General features: G+C 43.8%; 1 pseudogene; it reads right to left on the bottom strand.

The window, feature by feature from the left end:
• LOC122037662 overlaps nucleotides 1–20,859 on the bottom strand; it is a 48,732-nt pseudogene that overhangs the window by 14,135 nt on the left and 13,738 nt on the right.

Raw genomic sequence — 20,859 nt, 5'->3', positions numbered from 1 at the left:
CTCCGATCTGAATATGAAAATTTCTAATTCAAGTGGGATATTTTTCGGGTTGACTTGGATTTACGGATAAGATTTATTTTTGACATCCCTAATTATAAATTATTAAGAAAATTTAATGAAATTTTGTTCCTAGTTCTACTATATACCCACACAACTCAGCTACCAGCCCAATGTGTATGCTATTATAAAATTTATATAAACACAAAATATATATCATGTCAGGCCAAACAAAATCTATATATATTTAGATATTATTACATTTTTAATTTGAGATTGATTGGTTAAAATTTTTATATTTTAAAGTTTATTTATTTGATTAATGAGTTTAATATTACAGTTTTTTTTAAAAAAAAATTATTTACAAATTTAATAACAAGTTTGTTAATAAATATAGTTTACAAGTTTTTTTTGTGAATATAATTTTTGAATAATTTAAAATCTTTGTTTTTAAGAAATTTATTTATTTTTTTAATGAATTAATCAAGCTTATTTATTTAACTCATATCGAATAAATATAAATAAATGATTAAATGTAAAATACCAGAAATATGTGAATATGAATAAGGGAATTTTCCGGAATTTTTGGACATTTTTCGGGGATTTTTCGGAGTTCGTACGGACGAGTTAACGGGGATAAAAACGGGGCCGGAAAAGCCTGTTTAGTTTACCCCGTTTAAGCAAGGAAATGTTTATATTTACATTTCCTTTTCTTTTATTTCTTTAATTCCTCTTCTTATTCCTCACCTCGCCGAACCCGAGCCATCCCCGCAACTCTTCCCTTCTTCTTCCCGACGCCGTGCCCTAACCGCCGGTCCGGCGGTTTCTTCGTCCTCGGAGTCTGCCCAAGCGCCGACGAGCGCGAGCCACTACTGGTCAAGCCGTCGGCTGTGCCCTAGTTTCCTTGTCGACGGCGCCGACACCCACAGAAGATTTCCTCTTCTCTGCCGACGCCGAACCCAATTCTCCTTCCCTTCCTGCGACGCCGACGCCACTGCCGATCCACCGCAGGAGCGTCTGTGCCCTAGTGCCTCCGCCGACGCCGAGCAGTGCCAGCCATCTCTCCTCTTCCTTCATTCTGAGATTTTTCAGCCGGTTCTTCTCGGACGCCCTCTGTCCTAGATTTGGGCCACAGCCGACCAAGCTCCTTGCCCTAAATCTGCCGAGCCTCACTATGCCGCCTCACCTCTGCTTCTGCCGATTTCCCGATTATTACCGATCATCTTCCCTGGCTGACGACGTGGGCACGAAATCGTCTAGCAATGATCTTGGAGGTAGAAGATCTATTGGATTTCTAGTCATCTTCACACTTGATTCTTTCCTTGAGTTGATTGATTCCAGTGGGTTGTGATGTTCGGTGGATTTAGAAATTTAGGTTTCTGTGGGCTGTTCCTGGTACCGGCAGCAACTCCATCTTGCTACTCTCTTTGATTTCAGTAGCAAGAACGACTGAGATGTTGAGGTAAGATGAGTAGATTTTGTTCTTGAATCAGGTTATTGTTGGTTTGGGATATTCTGCTCTTGATCCGAACAGTGTAGTTGTTCCTAGCTATGAGTTGGTTCATTTGTGATATGGAATTTGTGCTTGTTTTCCAACAGCAATTACTTCATTTGGCAGCAAGTTGTCCGACGGTGGAACACCTGCTGAGGCTTCGAATTTAGGTAAGGTTGTAGTGTTTTGGGGCTTAATTCTCGTAAGAATTATTTGTGCTAACTGGGGTTGTTTGTAGTAACTTTACAGTAGCACCATTACTAGATCTTCAACAAGAGCTACCTCCGGATAGCCATTTATTCCTCGACAGCAACATCCACTTTGTTCTAGTAACTTGTTCCGTTGTGAATTGAGGTAAGCATAGGGATTTGATTTATGCTGTTGATCATGTATAGGCTGATTAGGATCATATCTTATTGGTCGTTGAGATTTTATTTAGCTATTCGTTGAGTTCTAGCAAAATAAATGTACGTATATTGGTGACACAGGAGTTTGACGCGAGACGAGTATCTCGACGTCGGATTGGACCATATTGGACATTTCTTATCGGAGGCGGGTACTTTTGACTTATGTCATTTGATATACATAATAGTGAATTTAACAAGTTGCATTAATTATGTCCTTTATTTGTTTCGGTTAGTCACTACCCAATATCTGATACATGATTGATTGATTGCTTAATTTGCATCCCATGTATACTTTATTTGTTTATACATGCTTATAGGGGGTAGTGATATACCATGCTTCACCATGTTCAGGACCTAGGATTTTATACCTTCTGTGTACCTTTGTTCGATATGATTCGTTGACCTAGGGTGCACTTTTCTATATATATGGATTAGGTTAGGATGTTTTTATGGTTAGTGCCATGCACCATTTGCATGATTGCATGCTGTACGATAATCCGCTCCATTATTGTTGAGCACATCGCCAGTTACATGGATCTGCACACACCACCACTCATGAGTTAGTGGTCGATTCAGGCGGAGTGTGTTGTAGCAGGGACTCTGTTAGGCTCCGTTGGTCCGCTCATGGGTAGTGTGACACAACGTGTTATCCGGCAGGGATTCCTCCCCGTCATCGTGTACCGGGAGTTGAGAGCATTGCGCTCCCCCATTTATGATTTGGAGTAGGAGGATAGGTGTACTCCGACAGCATCCCGTCCACTCGGTCACCAATCAGGAGCAGTGACGACAGAGTGCACGGTTGTCACAGCCCTACCCACTCGGCCTCACTATTGTGTGAGATGGTTGACTGGCGTCAGGGGTGACCAGGACGCATCATTGGCATCATATGCGTGATGCATTATTTGTTTATGTTTGTGGTTGCTGCATTTATATGCTGCATATTGTTTGGATACCTATGTTTGACATGCATACAGGATTTCTATATCACTCGGACTGTTTGATCTTATACTCAGGTCCTGGTTAGTACAGTTTCTCTCCTGTTTACCTCAGTTTGGCATTTATCTTTATTTCATCAGGAGACTGTACGCATGATTAGTGCTAGGTGTTATTTCCCTACTTTGTATATCAGTTGTACCTGCTGAGTGTTGGACTCACCCCGCCTCCATTGTTGTTATATTTCAGGATGATGCTATCAGGAGAGAGTTCCAGTTGCTAGTCCCCTGCAGACCACCAGCTGTAGTTGTCTTTTGATTTTGTTTTGTTTCTTATTTGACTATGTTTTGGAATTAGTCTTGTGTTGGTTTTACTTATGGATTGTGTATGGATTCTTATCGTTGATGGTTTTGGTATGAGTTGGTTTTATTCTACTACATGCCTGCCTGGACGGCAGAAGAGGTGAGTTTGTCGGATTTGAGCTTTACGAGTGTAGTGGAGTAGGGTGGATTTCGGGTCAGAGTATTATTTTACTGTTTAATTATCTTAACTGCGTGGTTGTGACAGCCAGATGCTAAATAGATTATATATAACTGTGTGGTGATGTTTTATTTTGTTGTTATTATTCCAGCCGCCTATGGCTGAGGTATTTGTGAGATGTAGAAAAGTTTCAGATTGTCCACCGTACAGGGGAGATGCTGCCGAAATTTTCTCGGACAGGGACTCCTCTGGGGTGTGACAATTTAGTGGTATCAGAGCCAGGTTTTACGATCTTTTGTTTTCGTATTTTGGATGTTTGGGATAACCTGATACCAATTTATTTACTTGGTATCAGAGCGCCATGTTTGGCGATACTTGTTGGATTTTTGTATTATGAATTTTTGAGATTTATCTGATACCAATTTATTTGGTATCAGAGCGGGTTATGATACCTGCTTTTGGTGTTCTGGAGATTGATCGGATACCTGTTGTTGGTATTCTGGATATTTGGTTAGCCAGGTTTACGAGTCAAACTTGGCATTTTTGGATTTTCGATATGGTTATGTTTCGGATTTCCGTTTCGGATTTATATGGATTTCCGACGATTTTCTCGTTCGGAATTTTGAGGTCAGAAGTTGGGGACTGGACAGCGATGGAACATCTCCAGACGGCAAATAGGTATGATGTTTATTTTATGATAGTTATGACATCTATTAGCACTTTATCTTTATTACCTGTCTGGTTGTTGTAGCCATATTACATGTGATGGGTTAGCCACTGATCATGGTCGACCCTAATAGAGATCAAGGATTATAGTCTCTGGTGATTTTTCATATCATACCACCAGTAGTTTTAGTTTCTGTTACTACTAGTAGGAGTTGGAGGCACATACCAGCCTCTGCTATTGTTAGCTGGGTAATGGATGATACCTATATATTCCTGTGGACTTAGCCAGTAGAGTTTTTATACTCGTATCTTTTGGATATTAGGGTACCTGATACGATGAAAATTGTTTCATTGGGAGTTACCATGTTTGATCATTGTTGAGAATGATTTGAGGTTGAGGAATATTGGGAGATCAGATATTGTGATGTGTTGATTTCTAATGATTTATGAGAGTAAATGTTATGTGGTTGTTTGATGATCTATTAGTGGATAACTATTTTGATGATTTATTATTTGGGTTGTCGTTGATGGTGACATAGTGAGTGTCATGTATGATATTCACAGGTTTGATGATTATAGTTGGTGATCAGGTGGAAAGAACTGATTTAGCCATATACCATTGTCGGCTTGGATAGTTTATAGAGGATCGATGTATCCTATTCCATGAAGACTTTGACCATGGACTGTATATACCCGGTTGGATGACTCAGAAAGTGCATTTGGATATGTGACCCCGCTGATGTAAGGAAGTGTAGAGCTAATTGCTTAACACTTATGGGATACAATCATTACTAGTGTATACTGGGAGAGTACATTTGGATTTAAGATGATAAAAATTTCCCCATTAGATATAGTCTTGGTAGTGTACGACATTGACTTGCAATGTTATACCATGGTGTATATCTTCCTTGTCCGATATTAGTTCCTTTGAACCTAGAGCAGGGTTGTTACTGGATGATTAGACTGCTTTATTTTGGGTTGCTTTTGATTGATGTATTCATGCTTGATACATATGCATGAATTTTGTTTAGATATACCCGTAACCCATGAGTGTTGGTAGCATAAGGTTGGTCTCTTTGGTTGAGCTGGTATGCTGATTTTGCATGTCTATGTTGCATGTATATTATGATTGTTATGTGTTGTAGGAGTCCTATGGTGGACGGTCCATTTGCAAGTAGTATATGTATCCATGTTCTGATATGGTTTGAAGGTTCCTTGTGGATCATAGATATGTAGTTCGGTGTATGTATCTGGATGTATTATTGAAGATATTGTCGATTAAATCCGAGTTGTAGTATAGTACATCGGTGGTGTTTTGATGGAGGCATTTTGTCGATTTAATCTGAGTTGTGATATGTACATATGTTGTGTGAGCACGTGTGCTAGGTATATATTGGTGGCAGCATGATGATTCTACTTATGCTGAATGCAGAATGTGGAGTGACTGCATTATGTCATTTGTTGGATTAACTCATCAACTAATTCTCCTATCAGTGGATGACACACTAGGATGCTGATAGAGTTGATGATGGATTTGATTAGGTTACTAGGTTGTTATAGCCTAGGCTAACCACAGTGATTTATGGTAGAGAGATCTTGTACAGTCTCTAGCTGGATAGTTAGGTTCCTTGGGGTACTTATGTATTATTTTGTGGTGGAGAGTTGCTCCCACATATTACGGATTGCTTGTAGCGAAGCATTGCCCCTATATTTATTGCGATACATATTTCAGATTATTTGTAGTGGAGTGTTACTCCTACATATTGAGGATGTCTTGTGGTAGAGCGTTGCTCCCACATATGTGGTATTTTCTGTGATGGAGCGTTGCTCTCACACTGGAGGATCTATGCTTAGATGTTTTATATCGTTGGTGATCATATTTCAGATTTATTGTCGAGGATCTTATGGATTGGGAATGTCTGTGATACGGACATTATGTGTATTGGTTTTACCATTAGGGCTTGAGGAGCCTTAGATGTTTTCATGGACTAGATGATTTGGGTATCCCTAGGATATTGGATCGGAATTCGTTATCGTTTTTGATGATGTGGTGTTTTATTCCTGATATGAGGTGTATCACGTACACTATCTTTGCATAGTTCTAGAGATGTTTCGATGGAAACGTCTTTATGTGAAGTTCAGTAGTGTGTATTTTGGTTGTCTTCTGTGAGATGTTTGAGACACACGGTCACCAGTAGGAGTATACCGTGGTTCCACAGGAGGACGAGGTTGTTACCGTTGGGAGTAGATGGAGTCTATAGAAGAGGCTCGCAACTTCCTTTGTTTGGCTCGATACTTCCGGAGATACGTTGAGGGTTTCTCTCGGATAGCTATGTCACTGACACGTCTGACCTGGAAAGGCGTGAAGTTCACTTGGACTAAGGATGACAAGACCAGCTTCTAGGAGTTAAAGCGGAGACTAGTGTCGGCTCCGATTTTGGTGTTACCTTCTGGAGAGGACGGATATGTCCTCTACACCGACGCATCTATTCAGGGTTGAGCGCTGTTCTGATGCAGCACGATATGGTAGTCTTCTATGCTTCTCGTCGATTGAAGGAACATGAGAAGAACTACCCTGTACATGATCTGGAGCAAGTCGTCATTATTTTTTCCATGAAGATTTGGCGATATTATTTATATGGCATTACATTTGAGATTCTCACTGACCATAAGAGTCTCAAATATCTATTTACTTGGAAGGAACTTAATCTCCGACGGAGGAGATGGATGGAGTTCCTGAAGGATTATGATTGTATCATTAGCTATCACCCGGGGAGAGCTAATGTGGTTGCCGATGCGCTTAGCAGGAAGTCCGGAGGGACTTTAGTTTGCCACCGAGTTGTGGTCACAGACTTGATTTAAGGTTCCTCCGATTTGGTCCTTGAGGGGTAAGGACAGACAGAGTAGGGTACTTTGGTACCATGGGTGCTCAGTCGTTGATCAGGACAGGGATACGAGAGCCATAGGCTGCTGATCAGTATTTGTAGTTTATTTACAGTCAGATAGCTTCCGGGCAGCAGACCGAGTTCACACGAGACGAGGAGGGTGTTATATACTTCCGAGGAAGATTATGCGTACCTCAGTCTCATCCGGTCTTACAGGAGCTACTTCAGGAGGCACACCATTCTCGATTTGCGATCCATCCAGGCGGGACCCGTATGTATCGAGACTTGAGGCGTTCCTACTGGTGGAACGGCATGAAGAAAGACATCGCGGATTTCGTAGCTAGATGTCTTGTCTGTCAGCAGGTGAAGGCTGAACACCAGAGACCTACAGGATTACTTCAACGAATTCTTATTCCTGAGTGGAAGTGGGATCACATTACCATGGACTTTATAGTAGGATTGCCGAGGACACGACGAGGCCATGACGCGATTTGGGTAATCGTAGATCGATTAACCAAATCCGCGCACTTCTTAGCGATTCGGAGGACTGATTCCCTGGATCGATTGGCAGATCTGTATTGCCGAGAGATTATCAGACTACATGGTGTTCCATTGAGTATCATTTCGGATAGAGATCCACGGTTCACGTCTCGTTTCTGGCAGAGTCTGCAGCAGGCCTTGGGCACACAGCTCCGTTTCAGTACAGCTTTCTATCCACAGACAGATGGACAGTTAGAGCGGACCATTCAGACTTTAGAGGATCTGCTGAGGTCATGTGTTATGGATTTCGGAGGCAGTTGGGAGGACCATCTGCCGTTAGTAGAGTTTGATTACAACAACAGCTTTCATTCGGTTATCCAGATGGCACCGTTTGAGGCGTTGTAGGGTAGGCCTTGTCGGACACCCACCCTTTGGATGAGGGTGGAGAGGCCCAGTAGTTGGGACCTCATAGAGTTTAGCATGATGTAGTGTTGGTCCATACTATCAGATAGAGAATGTCAGAGGCGCAGGACCGCTAGAAGAGTTACGCAGATTGGAGACGCAGACCACTAGAGTTCTCTGTTGGTGACCCTGTATTTCTGCGAGTTTCACCCACGAAAGGGGTGAAGAGATTTGACTTCAGAGGTAAGCTAGCTCCGCGGAACATTGGCCCTTTCGAGATCTTGGAGAGGATCGGAGCGGTAGCTTACCGACTGACACTACCATCGTCCCTGTCAGGCATTCATGATGTATTCCACGTATCGATGCTGAGGAGATACGTACCTGATCTGACACATGTGCTGGCAGATATTCCAGTTCCAGTTCAGCCTGACATTACATATGAGGAGGTTCCGGTACGGATTCTTGACCGGAAAGAGCGTCGGTTGCGGAACAAGACTGTCCGGCTGGTTAAAGTCGGATGGCAACATCATTCAGATGAGGAGGCTACTTGGGAGCTCGAGGATACTATCTGAGCTCGATATCCCCATCTTTTCACTTGAGGTATGTGATTTAGTTTACCGTTCAGCATTTATACTTTTTGTCTGTTGTTAGTACTTGCTGATGGTAGATAACGAAATTTGGGGACCAAATTTTTATTAGTGGGGGAGAATGTCAAATACCAGAAATATGCGAATATGAATAAGGGAATTTTCCGAAATTTTTGGACATTTTTCGGGGATTTTTCGGAGTTCGTACGGACGAGTTAACGGGGATTAAAACGGGGTCGGAAAAGCCTGTTTAGTTTACCCCGTTTAAGCGAGGAAATGTTTATATTTACATTTCCTTTTCTTTTATTTCTTTTTATTTCTTTAATTCCTCTTCTTATTCCTCACCTCGCCGAACCCGAGCCATCCCCGCAACTCTTCCCTTCTTCTTCCCGACGCCGTGCCCTAACCGCCGGTCCGGCGGTTTCTTCGTCCTCTGAGTCTGCCCAAGCGCCGACGAGCGCGAACCACTGCTGGTCAAGTCGTCGGTTGTGCCCTAGTTTCCTTGTCGACGGCGCCGACACCCACAGAAGATTTCCTCTTCTCTGCCGACGCCGAACCCAATTCTCCTTCCCTTCCTGGTACGCCGACGCCACTGCCGATCCACCGCAGGAGCGTCTGTGCCCTAGTGCCTCCGCCGACGCCGAGCAGTGCCGGCCATCTCTCCTCTTCCTTCATTCCGAAATTTTTCAGCCGGTTCTTCTCGGACTCCCTCTGTCCTAGATTTGGGCCACAGTCGACCAATCTCCTTGCCCTAAATCTGCCGAGCCTCACTATGCCGCCTCACCTCTGCTTCTGCCGGTTTCCCGATTATTACCGATCATCTTCCCTGGCTGACGACGTGGGCACAAAATCGTCTAGCAATGATCTTGGAGGTAGAAGATCTATTGGATTTCTAGTCATCTTCACACTTGATTCTTTCCTTGAGTTGATTGATTCCAGTGGGTTGTGATGTTCGGTGGATTTAGAAATTTAGGTTTCTGTGGGCTGTTCCTGGTACCGGCAGCAACTCCATCTAGCTACTCTCTTTGATTTCAGTAGCAAGAACGACTGAGATGTTGAGGTAAGATGAGTAGATTTTGTTCTTGAATCAGGTTATTGTTGGTTTGGGATATTCTGCTCTTGATCCGAACAGTGTAGTTGTTCCTAGCTATGAGTTGGTTCGTTTGTGATATGGAATTTGTGCTTGTTTTCCAACAGCAATTACTTCATTTGGCAGCAAGTTGTCCGACGGTGGAACACCTGCTGAGGCTTCGAATTTAGGTAAGGTTGTAGTGTTTTGGGGCTTAATTCTCGTAAGAATTATTTGTGCTAACTGGGGTTGTTTATAGTAACTTTACAGTAGCACCATTACTAGATCTTCAGCAAGAGCTACCTCCGGACAGCCATTTATTCCTCGACAGCAACATCCACTTTGTTCTAGTAACTTGTTCCGCTGTGAATTGAGGTAAGCATAGGGATTTGATTTATGCTGTTGATCATGTATAGGCTGATTAGGATCATATCTTATTGGTCGTTGAGATTTTATTTAGCTATTCGTTGAGTTCTAGCTAAATAAATGTATGTATATTGGTGACACAGGAGTTTGACGTGAGACGAGTATCTCGACGTCGGATTGGACCATATTGGACATTTCTTATCGGAGGCGGGTACTTTTGACTTATGTCATTTGATATACATAGTAGTGAATTTAACAAGTTGCATTAATTATGTCCTTTATTTGTTTCGGTTAGTCACTACCCAATATCTGATACATGATTGATTGATTGCTTGATTTGCATCCCATGTATACTTTATTTGTTTATACATGCTTATAGGGGGTAGTGATATACCATGCTTCACCATGTTCAGGACCTAGGATTTTATACCTTCTGTGTACCTTTGTTCGATATGATTCGTTGACCTAGGGTGCACTTTTCTATATATATGGATTAGGTCAGGATGTTTTTATGGTTAGTGTCATGCACCATTTGCATGATTGCATGCTGTGCGATAATCCGCTCCATTATTGTTGAGCACATCGCCAGTTACATGGATCTGCACACACCACCACTCATGGGTTAGTGGTCGATTCAGGCAGAGTGTGTTGCAGCAGGGACTCTGTTAGGCACCGTTGGTCCGCTCATGGGTAGTGTGACACAACGTGTTATCCGGCAGTGATTCCTCCCCGTCATCGTGTACCGGGAGTTGAGAGCATTGCGCTCCCCCATTTATGATTTGGGGTAGGAGGATAGGTGTACTCCGACAGCATCCCGTCCACTCGGTCACTCATCAGGAGCAGTGACGACAGAGTGCACGGTTGTCACAGCCCCACCCACTCGGCCTCACTATTGTGTGAGATGATCGACTGGCGTCAGGGGTGACCGGGACGCATGATTGGCATCATATGCATGATGTATTTATTGTTTATGTTTGTGGTTGCTGCATTTATATGCTGCATATTGTTTGGATACCTATGTTTGACATGCATACAGGATTTCTATATCACTCGGACTGTTTGACCTTATACTCAGGCAGGGTTAGTACAGTTTCTCTCCTGTTTACCTCAGTTTGGCATTTATCTTTATTTCATCAGGAGACTGTACGCATGATTAGTGCTAGGTGTTATTTCCCTACTTTGTATATCAATTGTACCTGCTGAGTGTTGGACTCACCCCGCCTCCATTGTTGTTATATTTCAGGATGATGCTGTCAGGAGAGAGTTCCAGTTGCTAGTCCCCTGCAGACCACCAGCTGTAGTTGTCTTTTGATTTTGTTTTGTTTCTTATTTGACTATGTTTTGGACTTAGTCTTGTGTTGGTTTTACTTATGGATTGTGTATGGATTCTTATCGTTGATGGTTTTGGTATGAGTTGGTTTTATTCTACTACATGCCTGCCTGGACGGCAGAAGAGGTGAGTTCGTCGGATTTGAGCTTTACGAGTGTAGTGGAGTAGGATGGATTTCGAGTCAGAGTATTATTTTACTGTTTAATTATCTTAACTGCGTGGTTGTGACAGCCAGAGGCTAAATAGATTATATATAACTGCGTGGTGATGTTTTATTTTGTTGTTATTATTCCAACCGCCTGTGGCTGAGGTATTTGTGAGATGTAGAAAAGTTTCAGATTGTCCACCGTACAGGGGAGATGCTGCCGAAATTTTCTCGGACAGGGACTCCTCTGGGGCGTGACAGAGTTAAACACTAAATTTTCTCATAAATGTTTAATTTATTTTTGTTATCGAATATATAGATAGTGGAAATTGTATTTGAATTTTAAAAAAGATAAAATTATGATGTTATTTCTAGATCTCATTTGATCAGTTGAACTTATGAGTCTGAGAAATTTCTATCATTTTGATTTTTTTTTTCTTATTGTAATAGAAAAAAAAATATTGTTATCCCTCATAATTTGTCGATTTTTTTAGAATGCATCTTTATGGTTTTTGAATCATTCATTTACCTTTACAATAGTTTTAATTTATTGAGTGCAAGTTTTTTTTTACAATTAACTTAAGCCATATAAATTTAGAATTTCCATTATTTTTTAATGTTACAAACTTATATTTGCAATTCGTATACATGTCATAAAACCAAAAAGCTAATAATCTCTTAGAATTTAACTACCATGTTGGAGATAGAGATGTTCTTTGTATATATTACAAGAAGTTAACAAGTTAATGACGAGTTCCTCTAACAAATAGATCTTTGCCATTAGATGATCTCGATAGGTTGAGTACAAGCAATGAGTCCATTTTTGCCCACTATATCAAAGATTGAACTAATTCTAGCATGCCTTATCGCGTCTTGAATTGGTTCGCTCAAATCATACATTTTTTATTGTATTGATACTAACAAATCTAAGATTTGCACCCTAAAAGTAAGTTAATTTGATAGGAATATTATAGCGAGGATTTGAATTATGAAGTATGATTTAATAATTTTTGATGAATGTATATATTTGCAATGTTGAAGAATACTTTTGAGTCGCGAGATTTATCCCATCGCCATTAGTGTTCAATCAACCTAATCATAGAGCCTCCGAGGCTATGGTGCAGCGGCAGGGCATCTAGGTTATCACCCATGTACCCACGGTTCGAGCCCCAGCTATGGCGAATTTGCAGGAATTTTTCCTCTAAATGGGGCACACAACTAAAAGATGTTGGACTTCTAGGTTGCCCGCCGCGAGCCCTTCCCGATTTACCTTGGGGTCCGGTGAAAAACTTTCGTGGGACCGGATCGGTCATCCCATGCTCAACGTTACTCAGCCTGGTTAATTATTTTTAAGACTAGCTTAACATTACACGACTACCATTAGGAAGATGTAGAACCAATATCATCACATCTAAAACCCTTATTGTCTCAATCATTTTGATTTTACAACCAGCATTACAAGAACTAAAACAAAAACATTTTAGATACAAGTCAATCACTAGAAATCTTCTCTAACCGTATGAAAATGATAAGAAATCCACATGCGAACTCAATTTGTTAGATGTTTAAAGCAGTCCATTCCCACGCATTTATTGTTCGACCATATATCTGAATATTTGCCAAATCTTGAATCTATCGATCAATTCCCTCATTATCTATGGTATAAACAGGGATTTGACAGTTCTTATTGTTATTCTTTGGGTCATTTATTAGACTCAGATCATCTTCATCTTCCTTGTAAGTTTTCACATATGTTTCGGCACTTGCCAAAATCAATCTTTCTACCATAAAAAGCTGATAGTTGTTCTCGACCACCGAGTCGAATATGTTTGTAAAGTTCGATGAGCATGCCAATTTGTACCTGTTACAAAGTTTGCACTCACATACTAAAACCAACATATATCCAATGCAGAAGTGCACGAATAGATGAAGCAACAAAAAAAAACAAAAAATAGCCCGGTGCACGAAGCTCCCGTTATGCGGGGTCTCGAGGAAGGATCCATTGTATGTAGCCTTATCCTGTTTTTTTGCAAGAGGTTGTTTTCAGGATTCGAACCCGTGACCTTTTGGTCACAAAACAACAATTTTACCGTTGCAAGAGGTTGCACGAATAGATGAAGCAAAGAAGTTTATTTATTTCGATAGACAAAGCATAAATTCCAGAAATTATAAATTTAAAGAATAGAGAGATTCTTATGAATGACAGAAACAACACTTTGAAAATAGATTAAGAGATTGATAGACACATGGAAGTAGGAGGGTTGTAATCAAAGTTCATTCTTGTCATATTTTATGAATCTAATAAATCTTATTGCATTCTATAATAATAACAAGAATGAAAAGTTATCCATATGCGTTGAAGAAATTCTCCAGTGGTATCTCAATATGCATCATTTGTCTGCCACAAGAACAAATTCATCAAATGTTCTCATGTCACACGTTTGCAAGACTTTTGTGGCAAGTAGAGCAATGAAACTAAGAAAGAGTCACACGAGTCCAACACCAATTATTCATTTGAATGTCATAGAAACATCAGAGCTCATGAAAAATGTAAAATACCGGAAAATAAGCGAATCTTAATAAGGGAAATTTCTGGAATTTTCGGTAATTTTTCGAATTTTTCGGAGCTCGTACGGACGAGTTAACGGGGACAAAAATAGGGTCTGGAAAAGCCTATTTTGGCTACCCTATTTAAATGAGGAAATATGGAATTTCTTAATTCCTTTTTCTTTATTTATTTTCTTTTTCTTCGTTTTTGGTTGTCGCCGTTCACATATTCTCCTCGACACCGAGCCGTGCTCCTCCTTGCCCTAACCGCCCGCGCCCTTCTTCTCCTTTTATTCTGTTTCAATTCCTCTCCTCTCCTCTTATCTGTGAAGCCAAGCCCTCTCGCCCGGCGCCGACGCCTCTCTTCTCCTATCTCTTCTTCTCCTCTGCCGACGCCGACCTCCTTCCCCTGTGCCCTAGCCGCCGGCGACGCACCGAGCCACCCCGATCATCTTCTTCTCTACCGAGCCGACCCGAGTTATTTCTTCCCGCACGAAGAAGTGCAGTGACAGCCGATTCTCCACCGCCGCACACCCCTTTCCTCCTCTTCTCTACCGAGCCGAACCCCACTTCCCCTCCGCCCAGCCGTGCCCTAGAGCGAACGCCGACCACTGTGCGGTGGATCTGAGCCACACCGCCGACGCCTCTTCCTTTGCAGAGTGTCGTCGCCGCACCGGACAGAGCCGGCGCCACTGCCGGCCACCCCGTGCCCTAGCTCCGGCCAATCTTTCCTCTGCCCTAGCTGCGATCTTGGAGAGCATTTCGTTGCTATGTGGTGACCTTGAAGGTGAGTGTTGATCTCAGTTATGATTTGGGCTTAGATATTCCTCTATGCTCACTGTGCTGCACTTGTGCCCTAGATTCTACCTTCGACTCTGATCAAATTCCAGCAGCCAAGCAACCTCTCACCCGCAGTCACTGGGATTGGAAATTTAGGTAAGGTTTAGGGTTTTTATTTTCATTATAGATGTTGGTTAGAATGGTTGCAGGAGTTGGTGATACAGATTGAACTAGGAGATCAGTGAAAGGTAAGGTTTTTGGGTTTAACATTTGTGGATTTAGGTCTTAATGTGGATAAGTTAATTGATTATCAGTTAAGGTTGATCAATAATTAGGGTTTTCCTAATTGAGTGAGTAGTTTGACTTAGTTATTTAATATATGTTGAGTAACTAAATTATATGTGTTAAATTAGGTAGGTCGATGATTATGACTCAGGGTTTTGCCCTAAATTGTGTTGAGAATTTTATTTAGCAATTCATTTGAATTTTAGCTAAATAAAATATCTGTGTATTGGTATTTCAGGACTTTGACGCGAGACGAGTATCTCGACGTCCGATTTGGATCCAACTGGACTTTTCTATTGGAGGCGGGTACTTTTGACTTATTGTCTTTGATATGCTTAGTAATGAAAATAATATGTTGCATTAATTGTGTTTCCTATTTGTTTCGGTTAATCACTGCCCAATACATGTTACCTGTTTGATTGATTGTTTGTTTGCATCTCGTATTGATCTTGTACCCGATCTATCATGCTCATGGGTAGTGATATAACCATGTTTCACATGTTCAGGACCTAGGTTTGATACCTTTTTGATCAGTATGTCTTGATTTGATCTATTCACTATGGTGCCCATTGTTATATGCCCAGAGGTTGGTTTAGTATATTACCATGCTTAGTGACATGCACCATTTGCATGATCGCATGCTGTGCGATAGATTGCTCCATTATTGTCGAGCACTTTGCCAGTTTTCATCACTGTTCGGTGCTCCGTTGTGACGCTCATGGGTAGCGTGACACAGCGTGGTAGCACGTCAGTTTGACTCTTCCGGTGCTCCGTTGATCCGCTCAGGGGTAGTGTGACGCAGCGTGTAGCACGTTAGAGATTCCTCCCCGTCATAGCGTACCGGGAGATGAGAGCATTGCGCTCCCCCATTTATGATTTGGGGTAGGAGTATGTATGTACTCCGACAGCATCCCGTCCACTCGATCACTCATCAGGAGTAGTGTTGCGGAGTGCACGGTAGTCACAGCCCTACCCACTTGGTCCCACTTATGTTGTGAGTTGGCTGACTGGCGTCAGGGGTGACCATGACATTGGCATCATATGCATGATGCATTTATTGTTTGTGATTGTGATTGTTGCATTTATATGCTGCATATTGTTTGGATACCTATGTTTGACATGCATACAGGTCTTCTATACCTTTCGGACTGTTCGTCCTTATACTGGGTCCTGGTTAGTACAGATTCTCTCCTGTCTTCTTCGATTTGCATTTACCTTTATTTTTATCAGGAGACTGTACGCATGATTAGTGCTAGATGTTATTTCTTTACTTTGCATATCAACTGTACCTGCTGAGTGTTGGACTCACCCCGCCTCCATTGTTGTTATATTTCAGGATGATGCTGTCAGGAGAGAGTTCTAGTTGCTAGTCCCCTGAAGACCCGAAGACTTACGGATCTACTGGTTTTGTTTGTTTTCTTTTTGACTATGTTATAGACTTGGTTTGTTTGGATACTTGGACTTTGTATGGATTTTGAGATGTTGATGGATTTTTGGTATGATTTGGATTTTATTCTACTACATGCCTGCCTGGACAGCAGAAGAGGTGAGTTCGTCGGATTTGAGCTTTACGAGTGTAGTGGAGTAGGGTGGATTTCGAGTCAGGGTATTATCTTTTTGTTTACTTATATAAACTGCGTGGTGATGGTTTATTTTGTTGTTATTATTCCAGCCGCATGTGGCTGAGGTATTTAGTGCTTGTAGAAAGTTTCAGATTGTCCACCATACAGAGGAGATGCTGCCGAAATTTTCTCGGACAGGGACTCCTCTGGGGCGTGACAAAAAAAGTGAATTTCTCTAAAAGGGTTTGTGTCATAAAACATCACAACCCTAACAAAAAGTGAATTTCTCTTGAAAGATATTTTACTTGTATTATGAGATAGTTATTAGCTATTTTGCAAGTCAAATAACAAATTTGGAGAACCAATACCTTATCTGCTACATTCCTTAGTCTTTTGGCAGCCATCGTAGGAAGAAAATCATGTGGTAGCAGATCCTGTCCGAATGCTGACTCAACGGACGCTGGGCATGTGGCGCTCTCCGAACTGCTGACGTGGATCTCAGACCGGTCGCATGAGTCTTCGGCGAACCTGCAAAGAAGTCGGGCCGGGAAGGGGTTCCCGGCGACGACCCTCCGACGATCAAGTTAGGCAAGATGAAACGAAGGAAGTGGCTTCGAAGATCTGAGATCGCGTACCTCAGGCGAAGTGTGAGACCCCTTATATAGAGCTGTGAAGAGGCTCACGCACACATACCGAGGCGAATACGTGTCCTCTAACCATATCTCAGTATGAGCTTGTCAGAAGAGCTTACCTGACACCATACTGCTACAGTCCGAGCACATCTCTGATGGGACAGCGGAACCCTCTATCATAAGATCCTGCGTATGGCCTGGTCGTTGAACATACCCGCTGTCAGAAGATGTTCCCTTGTCCTTTTGTCTCTTCTTACTCCATGACGAGCGCCCATCCGGTCGGCAACCCCCTCACGTCCGGCCGGTCGTATGTGCTGGTCCGCTCGGGAGATTCCCGGTCGTGTGCTCTGCTGATTGTTCACAGTAATGCTACTTTATGCCTTCGGCCGAGTGGGCTCCCCGATTGGCCCGGCGACCCTGTCCCCCATGAGCGTCGGAGACCCGACTCCCCGTCGGGTTTGATTCCGCTGAGACTCCGTTCGGTCAACCGGTCTCCCCTTTTCCGGTCGGCCGTTTGACCCTTTAACTTCACGTGGCGTTGACTTCCCTTAGAGGGGGGTCCCTATTCTTACCTCCGGATCACTTACCTCCCATTCAAGTCTAGTCGAAGGAGGCGATTAGTCCGACTGACTGGACGATTGTTTCGCCGAGCGGCTCATCCAAGAAACCATACTCCACTCGGCCGATGTGGTGCTAACTACGACCTCAGTCAATGCCACCATCCCTCGGATCTCCTCCTAATTCGTGCCAATCTCCATCATTAAGGCAAAGCACGCGCTCTATTCCTCGATAAGGCGCTCATTAAATGCTCTCCCGTGGTGGAATGCCACGTGGCATTGCTGTCGTCATCGTACGGCGGCGGCGTCGCAGGCGATAAGACCGAGGCAATTTGAAATGGACGGCCTGATGCGTGCTTCGGTTCTTGTGACCTGAATCCGACGGTGGAGGCTGCTCGGGCTCAACCCTATAAAGCCTTCGCTTTCTCCACCTTCGTCGCATTTTTGCTCTCGCGTGCCCAGAAGCTTCGGCGTTTCAGTGCTCCGGCGACTTCGATTCTCCCTTTCCGGTGATCCCACGTTCTTCGTCGATCCTCCTTCTTCTCTGTAAGGCCCTTTTTCTGTTCTATCTCTGGTTCTTGTGTTTTCGTTGCCTCTCTTTTCCGAGTTTCGATCCTCGGGGCCTCTTTTCGTTTGCTGTCTTCTTTCTCCTATCCTCCACCTTTGCCTTTTTTTGATTTCGTCCGCTCGGCCAATGGCTAGCTCCTCCCAACCTCTAGACCAATCCCTCGGCCCATGGTATACTACCATGGAGTCGCGCTTCGATCGGCGCGACGCCGATATTTTGATGGATAATTTTGACATCCCATCTGACTTCGAAATTATCTTACCCACTTCCTCCGCTCGGCCTCACAAACCGCCGCGCGGAGCCTTTTGTGTTTTCCTCGACCAGTTTACAGCCGGTCTGCGATTTCCCATTCATCCTTTCATCGTTGAAGTCTGCAATTTTTTCGGCATTCCACTCGGAAGCCTAGTCCCCAATACTTTCCGCCTTTTATGCGGCGTCGTTGTCCTGTTCAAAATCCACCACATCCCCCTCTGACCGGAGGTTTTCTATTATTTTTATTACCCTAAACAGTCTGAGCTGGGCACATATATGTTCCAGGCTCGGCCCGGTTTAGTTTTCTTCAATAAACTTCCTTCTTCCAATAAGCATTGGAAAGAATTCTACTTCTACCTTCGTATGCCCGAGCGGGCCCCCTTCCTAACGAAGTGGCAGATCGGACCACCAACCTCACCAGAGCTCAAAAGGTTCAAAACCCGACCGGACTATCTTCATGCCGCCAACATGCTAGCCGGTCTGACGTTTGACATCAACAAATTCCTGCCTGAAGGGTTGATGTATATATTCGGTCTGAATCCGATCAGGACCCCCCTTCCGAGCGGCTTCGGTAAGAATTTTACTTTGTGCATTCGTTTTAATTGCTAACTGATTTTCTCTGTTTTCCTTTGCAGCGAACATTGTCATGGAGTCGGTGATGGCTGGCATTTTGAAGAGGAAGGCGGCGGCGCTCGAAGCCGCGGCGGCCAAAGAAATGGAGACGCTCGGCATCCAGTCGGTCGGCTCTAATGAGGGGGAGAGCGGGACAAATGCTAGGGAGTCGGCCACCCAGGCTTCTCTCCCGGAGCCAGCGGATGGCGCAACTGCTAGTCAAGAGCCTTCTGTTCGAGAGGAGGGCTCGGCTCAAGAGGAAGAGCGCCCCCTCCGACAAAAGAGGCGCCGAGCGGAAATGCCACTCCGCTCAGCTACATCTGCGGTCCATCCATCCGAGCGGACCACCTTCGCTTCTCGCGGCAAAGCGGCGGTAGAGGCGATCTCCTCCGATCGGACGCCCTCCCAACTAGACACGTCTGCGGACCCCCTTAAGGCCGTTCCAATCAGCGCCCTTCCACCTGCTCCCCGCAAAGTCCAACGTTCAGCAATTTTGTCGCAATTTTCGGCGCCGACCTCTGATCCTTCCCTGACTTTCGCCCAGACAACGCCCGGTCGGCGTCACACCATCCGAGTTTCCCTGCATCTCCCCACCGGGGAACTAATGCCCGAAGCCGATCGGCCAACGACGCCCGAGCACCTGATCACAATGAAAGGGCCCTTAGCTGAAATGTGGGCCGACGCTCGGGCACGCGTCGCAATGATTCCCCTCAGTAATCTGGCCAACAGCCACATGCAACAGGCCACTGGGGTAAGTTTGTTTTCTCAAGTCCTTTACGCATTCTTTCCGACCGGTGACTAACAACTTTGCTCGTGCCAGAGATGGGTGGAGGAGATCGCCGTTTGCAGTCGTCTGGCGATGGTGGGCGCAGAATTAAAGAGGCTGAAGGCTCCGGGCGGCCCTTCCGGCTCACAAGGTCCATCCTACGCCGAGCTGCAAAAAGAGCTCAAAAAGACTCAAGATTTACTGGAGGCCGAGCGGAAGAAGACGGCCGACCAAGCGCACAATCTGGCTGAACTTGATCACCTGAACAAATCACTGGATCGCAAGATAAGCCTGGCCACCGAGCGGAAGAAAACGGCTATCTCCGATCTGGAGAAGAAGAACGTAGAGGCTCGGGGGCTGGAGCAAAAAGTTAAAGAGTTGATGGAGCAACTGGCCAACGAGAAGATTGCCCGATCGGATGAGGTGGCGAAGCTTGCGACTGCTTTACAAGAACATCAGGCAGCTGTCGATGCTTCCCGAGCGGCCCTTAAAGAATATCAAGAGGTCGAGCCAAGTTGGGCCGCCGCCCTGAGACAGAATTACATCCGCTCGGCCGAATTTTCGGAGAGGGTTTGCGAGCGGATGTACATGGCCTTTAAACTTGCCATGAATGCCACGACAGAATATTTGAAGTCTAAAGGGCAACTTCCTGATTCCACCGTTATCCCCGCTCAGGACCAAGCAACGCTCCTCAACAACATCCCGAATGATCTCTACGAATATTTAGAGTAGAAGTTTATATGTATTCCAGCCGCTCGGCTAAAAACTATCACTTTTTTGTAATTCAGGCGCTCGGCCTTAATGTCTTAAATGCCATCCTTCCGCTTGCTTTTTCACTTATTAATCAGTATGTATGCTGGCCACTCGGATTTCCAACTACCGTTGTTTGTATTTCCTTAATTCTCCTCGTTATTCGCCTTTCCTGCCACCTTTCTTGTGTTCGAAAGGGATTTTTACGAAGTATTTTGTGTAGCTAGTCCACTCGGATGAATATATCTTGTTTCGACAGAAGAGGTTGTTCGCTGGATGTTGACTAAGTACTTTTGGGTACTTGGCCGA

The sequence above is a fragment of the Zingiber officinale genome, unplaced genomic scaffold (genome assembly GCF_018446385.1).
Source record: "Zingiber officinale cultivar Zhangliang unplaced genomic scaffold, Zo_v1.1 ctg72, whole genome shotgun sequence".
NCBI lineage: Eukaryota > Viridiplantae > Streptophyta > Magnoliopsida > Zingiberales > Zingiberaceae > Zingiber > Zingiber officinale.
This window is presented reverse-complemented; position numbering and strand designations above follow the sequence as displayed.